Here is a 21044-nt window from a genome sequence, read left to right as displayed (position 1 = left end):
TAGAGCTCTAGGGGCGCTATTTCATTTTTGGATAAAAAACGTTCCCGTTTTAAGCGCGATATTTTGTCACGAAAAGATGCTCGACTATGCATATTCTTGACAGTTTTGGAAAGAAAACACTCTGAAGTTTCAGAATCTGCAAAGATTTTGTCTGTAAGTGCCCCAGAACTCATTCTACAGGCGAAACCAAGATGATGCATCACCAAGGAATTAGCAGAATTTCTGAAGCTCTGTTTTCCATTCTCTCCTTATATGCGCAACGAATGAGCCTACACTTTCTGTCGTTCGCCCAAGGTCTTAGCAGCATTGTGACGTATTTGTAGGCATATCATTGGAAGATTGACCATAAGAGACTACATTTTCCAAGTGTCCGCCTGGTGTCCTGCGTCAAATTCGGTGCGCAATTGCCAGCTGCTTCTACTTTACCATTTGATTCAGGGGAGAAAGCATGTGTCCAAGAACGATGTATCAATGAAGAGATATGTGAAAAACACCTTGATGATTGATTCTAAACAACGTTTGCCATGTTTTCAGTCGATATTATGGAGTTAATTTGGAAAAAAGTTCGCGTTTTGAGGACTGAATTTTCAGATTTTTTTTGGTAGCCAAATGTGATGTATAAAACGGAGCTATTTCTAATACACAAGGAATCTTTTTGGAAAAACTGAGCATCTGCTATCTAACTGAGAGTATCCTCATTGAAAACATCAGAAGTTCTTCAAAGGTAAATGATTTTATTTGAAGGCTTTTATGTTTTTGTTAATGTTGCGTGCTGGATGCTAACGCTAATGCTAACGCGAAATGCTAACGCGAAATGCTAACGCTAGCTAGCTACTTTTACACAAATGATTGTTTTCCTATGGTTGAGAAGCATATTTTGAAAATCTGAGATGACAGTGTTGTTTACAAAAGGCTAAGCTTGAGAGATGGCATATTTATTTCATTTCATTTGCGATTTTCATAAATAGTTAACGTTGTGTTATGCTAATGAGCTTGCTGATAGATTTACACAATCCTGGATACAGGGTTTTTTTCATAGCTAAACGTGACGCAGAAAACGGAGCGATTTGTCCTAAACAAATAATCTTTCAGGAAAAACTGAACATTTGCTATCTGAGAGTCTCCTCATTGAAAACATCTGAAGTTCTTCAAAGGTAAATGATTTTATTTGAATGCTTTTCTGTTTTTTTGTGTAAATGTTGCCAGCTGAATGCTAATGCTAAATGCTACGTTAGCCATCAATACTGTTACACAAATGCTTGTTTTGCAATGGTTGAGAAGCATATTTTGAAAATATGAGATGACAGTGTTGTTAACAAAAGGCTAAGCTTGAGAACTAGCATATTTATTTCATTTCATTTGCGATTTTCATGAATAGTTAACGTTGCGTTATGGTAATGAGCTTGAGTCTGTATTCACGATCCCGGATCCGGGATGGGGAGATCAGAAAGGTTAACTGTATCAAAGGCCTTCTGTAGGTCAAGCAGTACCATTCCACGGAGGTCTCCCTCATCAATCTCTTTCCTGATGAAGTGAGTCAAGTAAAGTAGACATTAATAAGTAGTATCATAAATCATACAATCATACATTAGACTTTGTTTGTTAACATATTCATACATTTGCTCTTGTACAACTCTCTCCAGGATCTTTGATGTTACAGAGGATAGATACAGGCCTATAATTCTCAGGGTCAGACTTTATCACCTTCTTATACAGAGGTATAACTTTAACTTGTATCATGTCCCTGGGAAAGATGCCTTGTTCAAGAGAGAGATTAACGATATCTGTAACACAAGGGCCAATTTGCTCAGCAGGATCTATAAGAAACCATGCAGGAATATTATCCAGGCCTGTGGCTTTAGAGCATTTAAGCTCTGCCAGCATACTGACCTTTTTGACTGTTGCTACCTTTGCAAAAGAAAAAGAGTTTGGCTGAACCCCTAACTCTAAATAATACTTCTTGACTTGGTTGCTTCCAAACAAAACAGAACTGGTGGGCAGCTTGCTAACCAGCCTGCTGGCAACAGAAGTAGTGGTTTCTTTGCAGCAATTCCACCATGCAGGCCTGATTCACACAGTCTCCTCTGAACAGTTGATGTTGAGATGTGTCTGTTACTTGAACTCTGTGAAGAATTTATTTGGGCTGCAATTTCTGAGGCTGGTAACTCTAATGAACTTAGCCTCTGCAGCAGAGGTAACTCTGGGTCTTCCTTTCCTGTGGCGGTCCTCATGAGAGCCAGTTTCATTATAACGTTTGATGCTTTTTGCGACTGCACTTGAAGAAACTTTCAAAGTTCTTGCAATGTTCGGGCATTGACTGACCTTCATGTCTTAAAGTAACAATGGACTGTCATTTCTCTTTGCTTATTTGAGCTGTTCTTGCCATAATATGGACTTGGTCTTTTACCAAATAGGGCTATCTTCTGTATACCACCCCTACCTTCTCACAACACAATTAATTGGCTAAAACGCATTGAGAATGAAAGAAATTCCACAAATGTATTTAACAAGGCACACCTGTTAATTGAAATGCATTCCAGGTGACTATTGAGAGAATACCAAGAGTGTGCAAAGCTATCATCTTGGCAAAGGCTGGTTACTTTGAAGAATCTCAAATATAAAATACATTTTGATTTGTTTAACACTTTTTTTACTACATGATTCAATATGTGTAATTTCATAGGTTTGATGTCTTCACTATTATTCAACAGTATAGAAAATAGTAAAACAAAAGAAAAACTTGCATGAGCAGGTGTGTGCAAACATTTGACTGGTACAGTATGTAAAATATTTACATTTGAATCATTCACCAGATGCTCTTATCAAGAGCGACTTATAGTTAGTTAGTTAGTGTGTTCATCTTCAGGTAGCTAGGTGAGACAACCACATGCACTAAATTTACACATAAAAGTATGTGGACACTTAAGAGCTCAGTGACTTTCAAAGTAGCACTGTCATAGGACGCCACCTTTCCAACAAGTCAGTCACAAAATGCCGCTGGAAGTAAGATTAGGGTTAGGGTTGATTTGATATACATTCATGTACATACTTCCTCAATTTAGCCTGACCAACCGGTGCCCCCGCACATTGGCTACCTTGGCTATTTGCATTGTGTCCCACCACTCGCCATCCCCTCTTTTACGCTACTGCTACTCTCTGTTTATCATATATGCATAGTCACTTTAACCATATCTACATGTACATACTACCTCAATCAGCCCGACTAACCAGTGCCTGTATATAGCCTCGCAACTGTTATTTTTCTCTGTCTTTTTACGTACCTAATGTTCACCTAATACCTTTTTTTTTAATTACACTGTTGGTTAGAGCCTGTAAGTAAGCATTTCACTGTAAGGTCAACACCTGTTATATTCGGCGGACGTGACAAATAAACTTTGATTTGATTTGAGTTAGTCAAAGTTATGCCCTGATAGAGCTGTTATTGTGAAGTGGAAACATCTAGCAGCAACAATGGCTCAGCTGGGAAGTGGTAGGCTACACAAGCTCACAGAACGGGACCACCGAGGGCTGAACCACTTAGCACAAAACAATTGTCTGTCCTTGGTTGCAACACTCACTACCGAGTTCCAAACTGCCTCTGGAAGCAAGGTCAGCACAATAACTGTTTGTCAGCTTCATGAAGTGGGGTTACATGGCCGAGCAGTCACAAAGCGTAATACCAAGCATCGGCTAGAGTGGTGTAAAGCTCGCCACCACTAGACTCTGGAGTAGTGGAAAGGCGTTCTCTGGATTGATGACTCACGCTTCACCATCTGGCAGTACGACGAACGAATCTAGGTTTGGCGGATGCCAGGAGAACGCTACCTGTCCGAATGCATAGTGCCAACAGTAAAATTTGGTGGAGGAGGAATAGTGGTCTGGGGCTGTTTTTCATGGTTCAGGCTAGGCCCCTTAGTTCCAGTGAAGGGAAATGTTAACGCTCCAGCATACAATGACATTCTAGACCTTTCTGTGCTTCCAACTTGTGGAAGGCCCTTTCTTGTTTCACCATGACAATGTCCCAATACACAAAGTGAGGACGATTCAGAAATGGTTTGTCGAGATCGGTGTGGAAGAACTTGACGGGTCTGCACAGAGCCTTGACCTCAATCCCATTGAACACCTTTGGGATGAATTGGAACACCGACTACAAGCCAGGCCTAATTTCCCAATATCAGTGCCCGACCTCACTAATGCTCTTGTGGCTGAATGGAAGCAAGTCTCTGCAGCAATGTTCCAACATCTAGTGGAAAGCTTTCCCAGAAGAGTTGAGGCTGTTATAGCAACAATGGGGGAACAAACTCCATATTAATGATTTTGGAATGAGATGTTCGACGAGCAGTTGTCAACATACTTTTGGTCATGTAGTGTATCACATTCAAATATACCGGATACGAACCTTCCATTCCAGCTAAACAATGGAACACCAGAACAGTGTCTATAGAGCGAAACGGCACGTGGATTAGCATGCGGTAGGGCTGAGTCCCAAATGGCACCCTATGCCCTAGATAGTGAAATACATTATTTGAAAAAGGGTTCCAAAAGAGTTCCTCGGTAGTCCCCATAGGACCCTTTTTGGTGCCAGGTAGAACCCTTTTTGGTTCCATGTAGAACCCTCTGTAGAATGGAACCAAAAGGGTTATTCAAAGGGTCCTCCTATGGGGACAGCCAAATAACCTTTTAAGGTTCTAGATAGCACCTTTTTTTCTAAGAGTGTAGAGCTATGGTCAAAAGTATGGCACTACATAAGAAATAGGGTGTAATTTGTGACAGATTAGGTTACAACCATCCATAGTAGGCCTACTCTCTTTCCCTCCAATGTGACGTGGCACAAAGAGAATATGACTTTGTCATATGTTTCTCAAATCTATGCACAGAGGAACAAAAAACATAACAGCTCATTTCAAATGCATTACTGTGCACACTCACATCCCTTACAAAGTAGAAACTTCCATTCCTGAACCACATGCTCTCCAGTCGGCACACATCAATGTCTGAACCCATAGCTCCATATTTAGAGAAAACTCTGCCCTATATTCGGGAAGATACCACATGTATCATTACTCTAGGATTTAAACAATAAAGTGGCACCCCGCCACTTTTTGTGGGGTAAACAGCTGAGTTTATTTAACTAGGCAAGCCAGTTAAGAACAAATTCTTATTTAGAATGACGACCTACTAAAAGGCAAAAAGCGTCCTGCGGGGATGGGGGCTGGAATAAAATTTTAAAAAATAGGACAAAATACACATCCCGACGAGAGAGACACCACAACACTACATGAAGAGACCCTAGAGACAACTACACAGCATGGCAGCAACACATGACAACACAGCGTGGTAGCAACACAACATGACAACATGGTAGCAACACAGCATGGCAGCAGCATAACATAATAGCAGCTTAAAGCATGGTACATAGGCATAGAAGTCAGCACAAAGGGAAAGAAGGCAGAGACAATACATCACGCGAAGCATCAAGTAGTGTCATTAAGAGTGTCCATGATTGAGTGTTTGAATGAAGAGATGGCTATAAAACTGTCCAGTTTGAGTGTTTTTTGCAGCTCATTCCAGTCCCTAGCTGCAGCAAACTGAAAAGAGGAGCGACCCAGGGATGTGTGTGCTTTGTGGACCTTTAACAGAATGTGACTGGCAGAATGGGTGATGATGAGGGCTGCAGTAGGTATCTCAGAGGGGACTGAGGCCTTAGATGGTTTTATAAATAAGCATCAACCAGTGGGTCTTGCGTCCCGTATACAGAGATAGACAGTTTACAGAGGAGTATAGAGTGCAATGATGTGTCCTATAAGGAGCATTGGTGGAAAATCTGATGGCTGAATGGTAAAGCCCATCTAGCTGCTCGAGAGCAACCTTACCTGCCAATGTAACGATGTGCGCTGAGAGTCGGGAAGCAAGTTCAGGGAGTGAGTGTTTTAATAAATAAATTAAACATAATACAAAACAAGAAACACGACAGGAACAAGAAACATAGACAGGAAACAGAAACAATGACGCCTGGGGAAGGAACCAAAGGCAGTGACATCTAGCCATACTCTCAAGTACTTTTATGAGGTGACTACCTCAAGCTCTAAACACTCTGAGGTAGTAATCACACTGGTGAGGAGAGGGGCATTCTTCTTACCGAACCACATTACCTTTGTTTTGGAATTGTTCCGAACAGGGTTAAGGGCAGAGAAAGCTTGTTGGACACTAAGAAAGCTTTGTTGTCTGGGGAGGGGCCAGCTGAGTATAAAATTGTATCATCTGCCTATAAATGGATGAGAGAGATACCTACTGCCTGAGCTATGTTGTTGATGTGAACTGAGAAGAGCGTGGGGCCTAGGATCGAGCCTTGGTGTACTCCCTTGGTGACAGGCAGTGACTGAGACAGCAGATGTTATGACTTTATACACTGCACTTGAGGTAGATAGCAAACCAGGCCAAATACCCCTCAGAGACACCAATACTCTTTAGAAGAATGTCATGCTCTACCGTATCAAAAGCTTTGGCCAAGTCATTAAAAATAGCTGCACAACATTGCTTAGAATCAAGGGCAATGGTGACATCATTTAGGACCTTTAAGATTGCAGTGACACATCCATAACCTGAGCGGAAACCAGATTACATACCAGAGAGAATACTATTATCAGGAATCAAGGTAAGACCCAAGTGCAGACTGTGTGAAGTAACAATGTTTATTGTAACCAGGCAAACGACAGGTCAAGGGCAGGCAGGGGTCAAAAACCGGGAGGATGAGAAAAAGAGAGATTAGGGAAAAACAGGAGCTGAGACAAAACGCTGGTAGGCTTGAACAAAACAAGACGAACTGGCAACGGACAGACAGAAAACATAGGTATAAATACACAGGGGATAATGGGGAAGATTGGCGACACCTGGAGGGGGGTGGTGAGAAGCACAAGGACAGGTGAAACAGATTAGGGCATGACATCTATAGACATCAAGAAAGCCAGTCAGTTGATTATTGGCAAGTTTTTCCAACACTTTTGATAAACAGGGTAAAATAGAAATAGGCCTATAACAGTTAGGATCAGTTTGATCTCCCCCTTTAAATAAAGGACACACCATGGCTGCCTTCCAAGCAATGGGAACCTCCCCAGAGAGGAGAGACAGGTTGAAAAGGTTAGAGATAGGCTTAGTGATTATAGGGGCTGCAACCTTAAAGACGAATGGATCTTTTAGGAGCTCCTTTAACATCTCAGACTCAGTGACCGCCTGCAGTGAGAAACTTTGTATCGCGGAAGGGGAAAAAGAGGAAGGAGCATCGAGGCTAGTCGCATTAGAAGGGCTGGGAGATGATGAAATGTTGGAAGGGCAAGGAAGAATGGCTGAGTCAAATAGGAATCCTGACATAATGAAGTGGTGATTAAAGAGCTCAGCCATGCGCTCCTTGGCAGTAACAACCACATCGTCAATTTTAAAGGACATGGGCAGCTGTGAGGAGGAGGGTTTATTCTCATTTTACAGAACTTCTTGGGGTTAGACCCTGCTTAAAGTAACTAACTTTAGTCTTCCCTATAGCCTGTCTGCACTTATTTCTAATTTGCCTGAAAGAGAGCCAGTTAGCCTGAGTGTGCTTGTGCTGAGCCTTTTGCCAAATGTAATTTTTGAGGTGGAGTAACTCTGTCAGATCACGGTCTAACCAGGGGTTGAACCTCTTTAATTCAAATGTTTTTTATCTGCTGTCTCAGTCACTGAAAATATAAAAACAAAAGGTCCAAGGGTCTTCAACAGAGGGGATCAAGCTGATTCTATAGAAATTTACAGAGGCCAGGTCATGAAGGAAGGCAGTTTTTTAGCAGGACAGGTCGTTTAACTGAGCAGCCATTACGAACACAGGCTGTTATGCAGGGATCACTAAGTTCATTACAGAAAACACCGGACTGATACCCATCAGGATTATTTGTGAGGATAACATCAAGGAGAGTAACCATTTCTGGGTGTTTGGAGTCATACCTTGTGGGATTGGTAATAACCTGAGAAAGATTTAGGGAGTCCCATTGCTTTAGAACTTATTCAGGGAGTTTAGGTCACCTAGCAGGACAAATTCAGAATTAGTGTAAGGGGCCAGGAGAAAGCTTAGGGCAGGTAGGGTACAGACCGGTGCTTATGGTGGATAATAACACCCAGCAACAGTGAACAAAGAGCTATTTGAAAGCTTAATGCTTAAAACCAGCCAATCAAATTGTTTGGGGACAGACTTGCACTGAGCACTGAAGTTGTTCCTTGGTAAATTTTGCCAGTTCACCACCTTTGGAAGATCTGTCTAGCTAAAAAAGGTTAGAACCAGAAAGGTTAACATTAGTGTTCAAAACACTCTTTCTTAACCACATCTCAGTAATGACCAAACATCTGGATTGGAGCTGTGAACCAACACTTTCAATTGATACATTTTTGGTAATAAGCTTCTAGTGTTAACTTTCAGAAAACCCAGGCTTTTAAAAGAGCAGAAATCCGAGCACAAGTCAGAATTGGGGCTAGCAACAGTAGATGGGCCAGGGTGTACATGCACATTTCCAGATACTGTATCATCAGCATTAATACAATCAGGGCATGGAAGAGGACAGGGATAGCTATGCAGTGTATATTTTTAAATGTGCATCAGAAGGTAATAAGATCATATTGTGCAGCAATTTCATCAGGTAACATAAATACAAAGCTGACAAGAGGTGGTTAGAATGAGATGGGAGGCCAAAAGATTCTGTAACCAATAGAGAGTCAGAGTTGCAAGTGTGGGACCAAACATTGTCTGCCACACGGTCGGGTTAACAAGCAAGTTCATAGTCAACAAAGCATGCATGAGTCATGGGGCAAATAGCATGAAGAACAAGAAAAAAATTAAACGACTTGGGGCTGGCCATTGTAAGCTCAAAGTGTCACTTGCCCCAACAAGATAGATTGCACAAGTGAGGTAGCCCACAAGGGCACTGCAAGGTTGGAGAGAGTAGCATGTGGTAAATTAATCTCAACAGCAACTGGTTAATGAATCTTAAATCATTGTTGAGGTTGTCATGACGTTGGCCTGGGGGATAGGTTTATGACAGTCATAAATACCTCTTCCCCCCCCCCTTTTTCCTCTTTCTAACCTACTGAGGTTAAAAAAAATTTTAAACTTGGTTAACATAGAGATTCTGGGAACATCAGAATGTGGGGGGAAATGAACTATATTCTGGTAATCCGAACAATTGAACATATGCGGTGGTACTTGATGAATATGATGTCAGTTCGGTTGTCATCTGAGACATTCTCATCAATGATAAGATGACATAAACTCTACAGTGGAAAGTCTACACATCAGAGTTATCGGATTCACATGGAATTGTTGTTCAATTTAAATGTTTGAATATTAAATTATTTGTGATGGGATGAAATGTGATTTTATCTTCTAAAATGTGAGATGTGGGTTTTCATAAGTTAGGGCTGCTCACTCAGTGGCCCGCCTCTGTGAAGGGAAATGGGCTATAAAACTTTTCAAACACGCCCTCCTCTCCCATAATATATAAGCCCTTGACCACAAAATAACTATCTGTTCCGAGGATATGAGGGTGACGTTCCTATGTCAGAATGGTTCAGAATGAAGCCAACATCATCATGAGCTTTGGTTGCAAATGGTATGAACTTTGAACTCTTATTCACTACAGAAGTGATACCTCCTAGCTGTTGAGTTAGCGACCGCACCTGCAAACGCAGGTTAGGAAGGAACAGACAGAGTGTCCCGTCTATCACACAACGGCGTTACTACAACGTATCCAATTGACAACCTGAGACATTCTTCAAAGGACAACACGGCCTTCCATCTACCACCAACCTACTGAAGCGCAGCTCAGAGTAAATATTTATTGCATTTTCCTTTTCCAAATGGGCGGTAATTTAGAATGCATAAGATACTGTATTTACGATAGCACAGCTTCGCCTTTGTTCCTGTCTTCCTGCTCTTTCACTCAACCCAGACCCTTTTCCTTTGTGTAACAAGCTGTCATATCTGTTCCGCCCACTAGGGATGTTTTCCTTTATGACGCAATTTGTAATCAAGTTATGATTTAATTATGTGTGATTAGTTAGGTATTTAGTAAATAAGTGATTAAACCCAATTTTGTATTGCTGATTCAAATTGTTAGCCAGGGTTCTTGCAGATAACCAAGAATGTACAACTTTCAGATGAGACTGAAATAAGATGAAGATTAATGTTGACTGCTATGGGTGTAAAATATTACTAGGTCTTTAAGAGTTTATTCGGAAGATAACAGTCTATAAATATTATTTTGTGGTGTCTGACTCTCTAGTTAATTACATTTAAATGAATAGCTCAATCAGGTGATATTAATTATGGATACATTATTTTATAGAATAGCAAGTCATATCACATAATCCGGTATAGCCAAAGACACGACTAGGTATTTAAAATTGTATTTTTTGTCATAATTTGGTAGAAAAAGGTGTCATGAATGCCCTAGTAGGCCTATACCCCCTTCAAGTAGAGTGGCTCCGAAGTTTCTGCATTACTTCACATTAACTACTGTAGGTATTTACGTACCACTCCCTGTGCAACCTTGTGCATATACTAGCCAGTGACAGTTTAATTAGGTAGGCTGTTGCACCAAAAGTTACTCTAAGGCCCATGTGTCATGATGAGATTATTACTTGGTCATATTCTTTCTGGTTATTAATCTGTAGCATCCTTATTGCTGCCATTGGAGAAAGTGTGGTCCATATAGCCCTCTTGTTTGAGCTGTCCAGTCAGTTAGGATTAGGGTTGCAAAATTCCCAACTAGTTTCCCAATATGCTCCTGTTTTCCAGAAATTCTGGTTGTAAAATTCCCTGAATTACGGTGGAATAAGGTGGAAATCCGTAAATCCTTCTACCAGGATTTCTGGAAAAGTAGGGGATTTTGCAATCCTAATCACTTTATGAACCTATACCCTATAACAGTATTTGTGGACTTTGTTGGTCCTGGTCTTTCCAGCTATAGGGCCTCTGTTACTGTATCATCAACCAGCATTGTGATACTTCACAATGACATATATATTGGGCATCTATTTTGTATTATCAGCCATTTGTTAGGCCTTTATTCAGTGTCTTCTTTTGAACATGATTTGTTTATTGTGATCACATATGAGTAAGAAAAAACTGAATAGACTAATAAAATGGTTAATAATGCCGCTATACTCTTAAATCAGTGCCTATTATGGTAATCCCTATGCTAGCCCTATGGGGGGTAAAAGCATGACCAGACAGGAATGGACTTATTTTGGACCTAAGCTTGTCACCTGCCATCCTGCCTTTGGGCCAACGACTCCCATTATTAGGGATGAGACACAAGCATCTTGTAATTATATGAATTCTCTGGCATGACTGAGCACACTGTAGTGCAACCTCCCTTTCGTTCTCCGTCCTCTGTCTCCCGCGTTTTAAGTAGCTCAGACTGGTTCAACCTTCCAACCCAGTTGGTTCCTAGCACATTCTGGAGCTAAATTACCATTCCACGCTAATTACCAACACTGTCTGCAATGATCTGCTTCATAACGAGCCTCCCACCCATTGATTTATCCCTACTTCTCTCTCTCTCTCTCTCTAATTCCTTTCTCATTTCCACGTTTTCCCATTGGTGAGGTAACTTCTCACTGACGGCGCTTTGAGAAAACTGTCCCTCAAGACTAATGACGGTTAAAAAGCAATCAGGTGATAGCGGCGGTTTCAACAGTATTTCTCCGGTTTTTATTGCTAACGCCAGGTCATGGCTCTAGCGCCGTTTAAATTATTGCTATTTAAATCACCTGAAGTGCTTTCGTATTGGAAAGCAGCAGATTTAAGATACTGGCCGAGGCCCTAAGACTAAGTAGACAGTAACCCGATATTCAAGGAGACTTTGGAGAGGGGCCTACTGTGCTCATTTGTCAACATGTCTGTCTAGTGGGTGTGGACGCCAGGTTCTGGAAAGTTCCCTCCCCGGTGAAACAAACGTTCTTCACATACTTTATGTACATGGCAGTTTCTGCTTACTGTGTTGAAATGGCCACAGTTTCCGACTCTGTTGCAGAAGCACTGTTACTTTCAAGTACTTAAAAAGTTTACATATTACCCTTTTCGACTTTGTAGAATTTACATTAAGTTGTTCATATACTTATATAATTGACTTGCATTGGATTTGTGCAACAAATGTTAAAAGTTAGCATTTGAAACAGATGCCAGGTAAACAAAACCAAAGCATGGATCGGTGTCATACCTTGTCAATAGACTGCTTACAGGGTAGGGCGATGTCATTTTCTAATTTGGGTGAAACATCCCTTTAATCAGTGTCTGTCCATGGATTACTATGATGTGCCATAGTCACACAACACCAACACAGATAGTAATAATGAATTCATGTTGAATGTTGTTGAATTGACGTCTGTGCCAATGGGTTGTGACTATTGTTCCCTTATAAAGGATATATTGACGTGTCATCCGACATTCAACTTCAAATCCCCCAGCAGACTGATATAAGCCATGAGTAAGGTCAGGGTTTTATGAAGAACTGGCATACTCAACTCAATATTCTTCATTTAAAGTCTTTGAGCAGGGTTTAAAGGGCATATAATAACACTGAGAGTAGGCCTAGTCTTTAGATATTGAATTTATTGGTCAAAAACTAACAGACGTGTTTTGCGAAAATACTTTGTTGGTGGTTGGACAAACATATTTATGTCTTTGTATATTTAGAAGTCTATATACATTTATATGTCAGGTATGTGTGTCATGCCGATATGACAGGTTTATATGTCAGGTGTATATGTCAGGCTTGACAGGTATATATTTCAGGCCTATATGTCAGGTATATATGTCAGGCCGATATGACAGGTATATGTGTCAGGCCGATATGACAGATTTATATGTCAGGTGCATATGTCATGCTTGACAGGTATATATTTCAGGCCAATACTGTATGTCAGGTATATATGATAGGCCGATATGACAGGTTTATATTTATTTTTATTTATTTTATTTCACCTTTATTTAACCCAGGTAGGCAAGTTGAGAACACGTTCTCATTTACAATTGCGACCTGGCCAAGATAAAGCAAAGCAGTTCGACACATACAACAACACAGAGTAACACATAGAGTAAAACAAACATACAGTCAATAATACAGTAGAAAATAAGTCTATATACAATGTGAGCAAATGAGGTGAGATAAGGGAGGTAAAGGCAAAAAAGACAAAAAATATACATATGTCAGGTGTTTATGACAGGTATATATTTCAGGCCTATATGTCAGGTATATATTTCAGGCCTATATAACAGGTTTACATGTTAGGCCTGACAGGTATATGTGTCAGGCCTATATAACTGGTTTATATGTCGGGTATATATTTTAGGCATATATAACAGGTTTATATTTTAGACCAGACAGGTATATATGTATATATTTCAGGCCTATATAACATGTTTATATGTTAGGCCTGACAGGTATATATTTCAGGCCTATATGTCAGGCCTATATGTCTGGTATATATGTCAGGCTGATATGTCAGGTGTATATTTCAGGCCTGCTTTATATGTTAGGCCTGACAGGTATATATTTCAGGCATCATATAACAGGCCTATATGTCAGGTATATATTTCAGGCCTATATAACAGGTTTATATGTTAGGCCTGACATGTATATATTTCAGGTATATAAACTCAGCAAAAAAAGAAACGTCCCTTTTCAGGACCAAGTCTTTCAAAGATAATTCGTAAAAATCCAAATAACTTCACAGATCTTCATTATAAAGGGTTTAAACACCGTTTCCCATGCTTGTTCAATGAACCACAAACAATTAATGAACATGCACCTGTTGAACGGTCATTAAGACACTAACAGCTTACAGACGGTAGGCAATTAAGGTCATAGTTATGAAAACCTAGGACACTAAAGAGGCCTTTCTACTGACTCTGAAAAACACCAAAAGAAAGATGCCCAGGGTCCCTGCTCATCTGTGTGAACGTGCCTTAGGCATGCTGCAAGGAGGCGTGAGGACTGCAGATGTGGCCAGAGCAATAAATTGCATTGCCCATACTGTGAGACGCCTAAGACAGCATTACATGGAGACAGTGCGGACAACTGATCATCCTGGCAGTTGCAGACCACGTGTAACAACACCTGCACAGGATCGGTACATCCGAATATCACACCAGCAGGACAGGTACAGGATGGCAACAACAACTGCCCGAGTTACACCAGGAACGCACAATCCTTCCATCAGTGCTCAGACTGTCCGCAATAGGCTGAGAGAGGCTGGACTGAGGGCTTGTAGGTCTGTTGTAAGGCAGGTCCTCACCAGACATCACCGGCAACAACGTCGCCTATGGGCACAAACCCACCGTCGCTGGACCAGACAGGATTGGCAAAAAGTGCTCTTCACTGACAAGTCGCAGTTTTGTCTCACCAGGGGTCATGGTCGGATTTGCGTTTATCGTCGAATGGAATGAGCGTTACACCAAGGCCTGTACTCTGGAGCGGGATCGATTTGGAGGTGGAGGGTCCGTCATGGTCTGGGGGCGGTGTGTCACAGCATCATCGGACTGTTGTCATTGCAGGCAATCTCAACGCTGTGCGTTACAGGGAAGACATCCTCCTCCCTCATGTTGGACCCTTCCTGCAGGCTTATCCTGACATGACCCTCCAGCATGACAATGCCACCAGCCATACTGCTGATTCTGTGCGTGATTTCCTGAAAGACAGGAATGTCAGTGTTCTGCCATGGCCAGCGAAGAGCCCAGATCTCAATCCCATTGAGAACGTCTGGGACCTGTTGGATCAGAGGGTGAGGGCTAGGGCCATTCCCCACAGAAATGTCTGGAACTTGCAGGTGCCATGGTGGAAGTGTGGGGTAACATCTCACAGCAAGAACTGGCAAATCTGGTGCAGTCCATGAGGAGGAGATGCACTGCAGTACTTAATGCAGCTGGTGGCCACACCAGATACTGACTGTTACTTTTGATTTTGACCCCCACTTTGTTCAGGGACACATTATTCAATTTTTGTTAGTCACGTGTCCGTGGAACTTGTTCAGTTTGTCTCAGTTGTTGAATCTTGATATGTTCATACAAATATTGACAAGTTAAGTTTGCTGAAAATAAAACGCAGTTGACAGTGAGAGGACGATTATTTTTTTGCTGAGTTTATTTCAGGCCTATATAAACAGGTTTATATATTATGCCTGACAGGTATATATTTCAGGCCGATATGTCATGTATATATTTCAGGCCTATACGTGTATATGTCAGGCTGATATGACAGTATTCTTAAGACAGGGGATTCTGTGTTTTTCAGGTGTGTGCTTCCCTTTAATAGAGCAGTGTCTAAATCACGGCAAACTGATGTGGAATTTAACACTCACAGTGGGATCAATAATGAGAAACAGTTGTTTCGATTTGTGATATAAATGAATGCATTGACCTCTGCTGGTGAATGCGTGATACTATTCATTTGATGATAATGGAGAAGATGCAAGCTTAGATTTTACGCAGACGAACAGCCAACGCCACCAGCTAAAATCGTCAAAAGAAATTAAATAATCAGTAGGATTATATTTATATGCTTCTTTATTAAAACTGAACACTAACAAAACTAACAAAGAGAATAACCGAAACAATCCTGAAAGGTGCAAAACACTAAACAGAAATTAACTACCCACAAAAACCATGTGGAAAAAGCTACCTAAGTATGTTTCCCAATCAGAGACAACGATAGACAGCTGTCCCTGATTGAGAACCATACCCCGCAAAAACAAAGATATACAAAAACATAGAATGCCCACCCAAATCACACCCTGACCAAACCAAAATAGAGACATAAAAGCTCTAAGGTCAGGGCGTGACATACACTGAGTGTACAAAACACTTTTGCTTTGTAAAATTGTACCTTTTCGTCGCTGAAAAGATGTGGATATACACTGAGTGTACAAAATATTAAGAAAACCTGCTCTTTCCATGACAGACTGACAATGTGAATCCAGGTGTAAGCTATGATCTCTTATATATGTCACTTGTTAAATCAACTTCAATCAGTGTAGATGAAGGAGAGGAGACAGGTTAAAGAATGGTTTTCAAGCCTTGAGACAATTGAGACATGGATTGTGTATGTGTGCCATTCGGAGGGTGAATGCGCAAGACAAAATATTTAAGTGCCTTTGAACAGAATATGGTCGTAGGTGCCAGGCACACCGGTTTGAGTGTTTCAAAAACTGCAACAATGTTGGGTTTCCCATGTGTATCAAGAATGGTCCACTGCCCAAAGCACATCCTGTCACGCTGGTATAATGGACTTGGAGACAGGCGCAGGTATACACAATAGGGTTTTTTAATACACCCAAAACAAACACGTATACAAAAACACAGGGCTGTACCCAAACAAAAGAGCGAGGGTAGACCTCGTTGAACGACACGATACCTGTAATACACAATATATAAAGCATAACAGCTGCACCAAAGCATAGGAACTCACACCACCAACGAACATGGGAACAATCACCGACAAAGACAGAGGGCACATATATAACATACTAATCAGGGGAAATGGGAACCAGGTGTGTAATCAGACAAGACAGTCATTCTTTGTTGTGTATAATTATTTATCTCTATTGTACCATTTTGTAAACTCTAGATACTGCAACAGTATGAATCTTATCAATGATGATAATGAATCCAGTTCAGTGAAGCCTAGAAAGCCGGTGACATAGAACTGGTGAACAGAATGAGCAACAGTACCGGGGGGATCCGTGACACATACAGCCATTTTGACACAGCTGTGAGAAGCATTGGAGTCGACATGGGCCAGCTTACCTGTGGAACACTGACACCTTGACCCGACAAATTGAGGCTGTTCTGAGGACAAAAAGGGGTGCAACTCAATATTAGGAGGGTGTTCCTAATGTTTTGTACACTCAATGTATATTAATATGCTAAATCATGTCATATACATTAGCTGTGCTTGATGGAGCTTCCCTGTTGACATGGAACTAACAGAAAAGTTCCCAAATGTTCAAACCCTGTCCACCTGGAACTCCGCGAAGTCTAAACCAAACGCTCAATCATCTGAAATATTTCAAATAGTATGTGAACCCAGGTCTGGTTATCACTTTCCCTCAAGACCACTTGGCCTCAATGTACGAGACTGTTGCACCAACTTGATTTAGTTGGTCAAATGAAGTGCTATGCCAACACAAAACTATGATTATCAGGGGGACCATTTGTTAGTGTAACTTGTGACTGCTAAGTATGATTATCACTAGACAGCTTTGTGAGACTTAATTGTTGTACTGTAACAAAGTAGCTGTTGTCTGGGCCCGCATATTTCGACTTATGCCCTCCAACCCTACATATTTTCCCTGTGTTTCTTCTGTCCCTTGCCAAATGTTTTGTGTTATTGGTCAAAAAAGGTCAGGGATATTGTAGATCATTTCCTTTCAACACAGTGAATTTGCAGGAAGTACAGGAATCAGTATGACGCTGCAACACATTGTATACGGTTGTCATTAAGCATGACTTAGAAGATAGAGCTTGACATATCAAATTTAAATGATAGCCTTTAAAGTGACAGAATGGTCATAAACTATGATACACTAGTAGTATTTGGAGGCAATGAAAATACGTGTTTGATGCAACATTTTTCCATTGAAAATTAGCTTGTTTTTATTGTCTAGGGAATTTTGATCGGCAGCGCCACCGAGTAGGCAATTTTTTGAAATCTTTCAATCAGAACACAGATATTGAGTTTGAGTTGATTTATACTTGCTCACAGATGAAACTGAAGAAATGCAGAATTTACTTGACTAATAATTGCAAAACACTAATTTAAAACACATAACACATAAAACGTGACATAAATAGAACATTGAACAATTGGAAATTTAAATATTAATGTGATTTTTTTTTTTTTACTATTTGGAGAACCATTTAAGAGCTAGAGTTATTATACAGTCTGATAACAGTGGGTAGAGTGGCGTTTTGCAGGCAGTTCGTACGGGCAGTTATACAGGACAATTTGTGGCTGTTTCTCAGGAGCCTTGGTGCAGTTACCTCTTTTTGGGGGGAGCAGGCCATTCAGTGGATGGTCAAGTGTATGCATGTCCTTCCCCAGATGCACTGCAGCCTGCTCTCGCCTGCACTGTAGTGAGGGGAGCTGTGGTTGCTGCTTCTCCTCTGGAGATGATCCTCAAGGCCCTCCTCTGCACCCTGTCTAGTTGGGCCTGCTGCTTTTTACTGCATCCAACTAACAGCACTGTATTCCAGACAAGGCCGTGTAGTATGGACTGTGACCAGATCTTCAGTGGGTAGGTCATTTCTGGCAAGAACAGTCAAGCGTTTTGAGGCCTTCCTCACTGACTGCTCCACATGTGTGTCACCACTGAGGTTAGAGTCTAGATGAAAACCAAGATACTTAGTTGTTGTTACCACTGGTACTTCCTGTCCTCCTAAGATTAGGGGTGCAGGTTGTGGATGGTCTCTAGAAAAACACATCCCAATTTCCACAGACTTTTTCCCATTCAGGAGCATGTTGTTGGATGCGGCCCACTCTTCCAGCTGCTTTGCCTCCAAGCCCATGGAAAATTCCTTTTTGAAACAGGTTAATGTGTCACTTAATGTGTCACTGAAGACAACTTTTCTCGGGTGGACATGTGACCACGCCCCCTTGTGGCACACCAGAGGTGACCTCTGACCCAGAGCTAAAAGTGCCATTTGCCATCACCCTATGCCTTCTTCCTGTGGTGTGGCTGTGGAGCCAGGCTAGTAACCTTGGACACAGTTCAATGTCATACAGATGTTGCAGGAGCTTTGCTTGATCAACTCGATCAAAAGGCTTTGGACATATTAGCAAGTAACACCCTCACCATTGTTGGTTTTTTGGAGTCTGTAGCTGTCAGCCAGGAGTGTGTGGCTTTCACAAGGGCAGTAGTTGTGCTGGACTTTGGCATGACGTTAGAGAGATGGGCCTCCAATCACTCGTTGTACATGGGTCCAGGCAGCAGGAACAGTCCCCGGACAGAAGGAGGTGTTAACAATGTGTGTGATGATGCTCTTTTAGTAGCCAGGCTGGAATGTTTTGGGAAAAAGCTGTAGTGAGAGAAAATCCAATATACACTACACTACCAAAAGTATGTGGAACCCTGCTCGTCGAACATCTCATTCCAAAATAATGGATATTAATATGGAGTTGGTCCCCCCTTTTCTGCTATAACAGCCTAGAACGTGATTGAATGCTGTAGCATTAAGATTTCCCTACAATGGAAGTCAGGGGCCTAGCCCGAACCTTGAAAAACATCCCCAGACCATTATTCCTCCTCCACCAAACTTTACAGTTGGCACTATCCATTGGGGCAGGTAGCGTTCTCCTGGCATCCGCCAAACCCAGTTGGACTGCCAGATGGTGAAGCGTGATTCATCAATCCAGAGAATAAGTTTCCACTGAGTCCAATGGCGGCAAGCTTTACAACACTCCAGCTAACGTTTGGCATTGCACATGGTGATCTGCTTGGCCATGGAAACCCATTTCATGAAGCTCCCGACAAACAGTTCTTGAGCTGGAGTTTCTTCCAGAGGCAGTCTGGAACTTGGTAGTGAGTGTTGCAACAATTTTTACACACTATACACTTGGCGGTCCCATTCTGTGAGCTTGTGTGGCCTACCATTTTGCACTGAGCTGTTGTTGTTCCTAGACATTTCCACTTCACAATAACTACACTTATAGTTGACCGGGGCAGCTCTAGCAGGGCAGAAATTTTACAAACTGACTTGTTGGCATCCTATGATGATGCGGTGTTGAAAGTCATTTAGCGCTTCTACTTCTACTGTTCGTCTTTGGAGATTTCATGATTGAGTGCTCGATTTTACACACTTGTCAGCAACAGGTTGGCTGAAATAGACACATTTCTAATTTATGATTATGAAGTTAATCTGCATTGCGATTTGTCTGCATTGCCATTGACTTGACTGGCAGCAGGGGCAACAGCTGTTTATTGCTTGTTTGTCAGCTGATACATTTCAGTACAGCTGTGGCAGTCAGCTGCCAATAACAAGCTATAGGAGATAAGTAAATGAATGGAGAAATTGTGTATTAAATTGATGTACATATGAAATCTATTATTTATGTCCATGTGGCTCCAGTGTCTCATACCCCTCTCCGTTGCAGGCAATATTGCTGAAAGAAATTGTTAGTGTTTCATAGCTTTTACTGTCGAGAGATAGCACAGTGGAGTAGCCTACACAACGTGCAATTTCGAAATGTGGTATTGCATCAGCAGTTTCTCTTGTTATGTCAGTCAATGACAGCCAATCAATTAGCCCATGTCAGCTAACATTTTAGAGATTTCTAGGTAAGTTAGCTGGCTAGACTATCTAAACTTTGTAGTAATCAGGACCAAATCATGCCCCAATTGGGGGGGGGAAATTGATTGTGTTAGTCACTCACTCAGATATCATATGGACATGGCATAAGTCAGGGCAAAATGTGTAGAATCTCATGAAATTAATTCTAAAAGTGAAAATGCATTCTAAATCTTGCTTATGGCCCCCAAAATGTCTAGGGGCAACTAGGAGCAGTCCTTGAGAACCACAGTATAGCTATGATACAGTGGGGTGTAATGTGCAAGAGGCGTCTGCACCGCAGGGCTCTGGTCATGAGGCTTGGTCATCCCATTAGGAGTAGAGGCATGCTGTATGCCAGTCCCACCTTAATCATAGGGCATTCCTGTATGGCCAAGAACCAACCCTTATGTGGTCTATAGAACCTGTAATACTTTTTCTCAGAAGTCAAACAGGCTAGACATTACGTTATATAGACTAATGCAGCATGTGTCTACTGTTGTAGCAATTAGACATCATGTGAATTCATTCATATTAATCTATTTATTATCTCATGTAACCACACAAATACTTATTTTCAGACAAACAATACATTGAAGGGTGTGGGGAGGTGTGCACTTCCTGACAATTTTTCTGACCAATATTTCTGTTCATATAGAGGATCCTCGTTTTCTCAAGAGCACCCTCAGAGGCAACGGTTCCA

At 41.4% G+C, this 21044-nt stretch overlaps 1 protein-coding gene across 1 annotated transcript in view; it reads left to right on the top strand.

The window, feature by feature from the left end:
- The first annotated feature begins 585 nt into the window (after positions 1-585).
- Positions 586-21044, top strand: part of LOC110500600 (adhesion G protein-coupled receptor L3) — a 490597-nt gene continuing 470138 nt past the window's right edge. Inside the window, exons 1-2 of the mRNA XM_090213301.1 lie at positions 586-724; positions 1093-1154. The gene's annotated coding sequence lies outside the window, so the exon portion shown is untranslated. The remainder of the gene's footprint in view (positions 725-1092; positions 1155-21044) is intronic.

Source organism: Oncorhynchus mykiss, chromosome 21, assembly GCF_057628025.1.
Source record: "Oncorhynchus mykiss isolate SJ-2025 chromosome 21, ASM5762802v1, whole genome shotgun sequence".
Taxonomy (NCBI): domain Eukaryota; kingdom Metazoa; phylum Chordata; class Actinopteri; order Salmoniformes; family Salmonidae; genus Oncorhynchus; species Oncorhynchus mykiss.
Note: the sequence above shows the minus strand (reverse complement) of the source record. Positions and strands in the feature narration are given on the sequence as shown.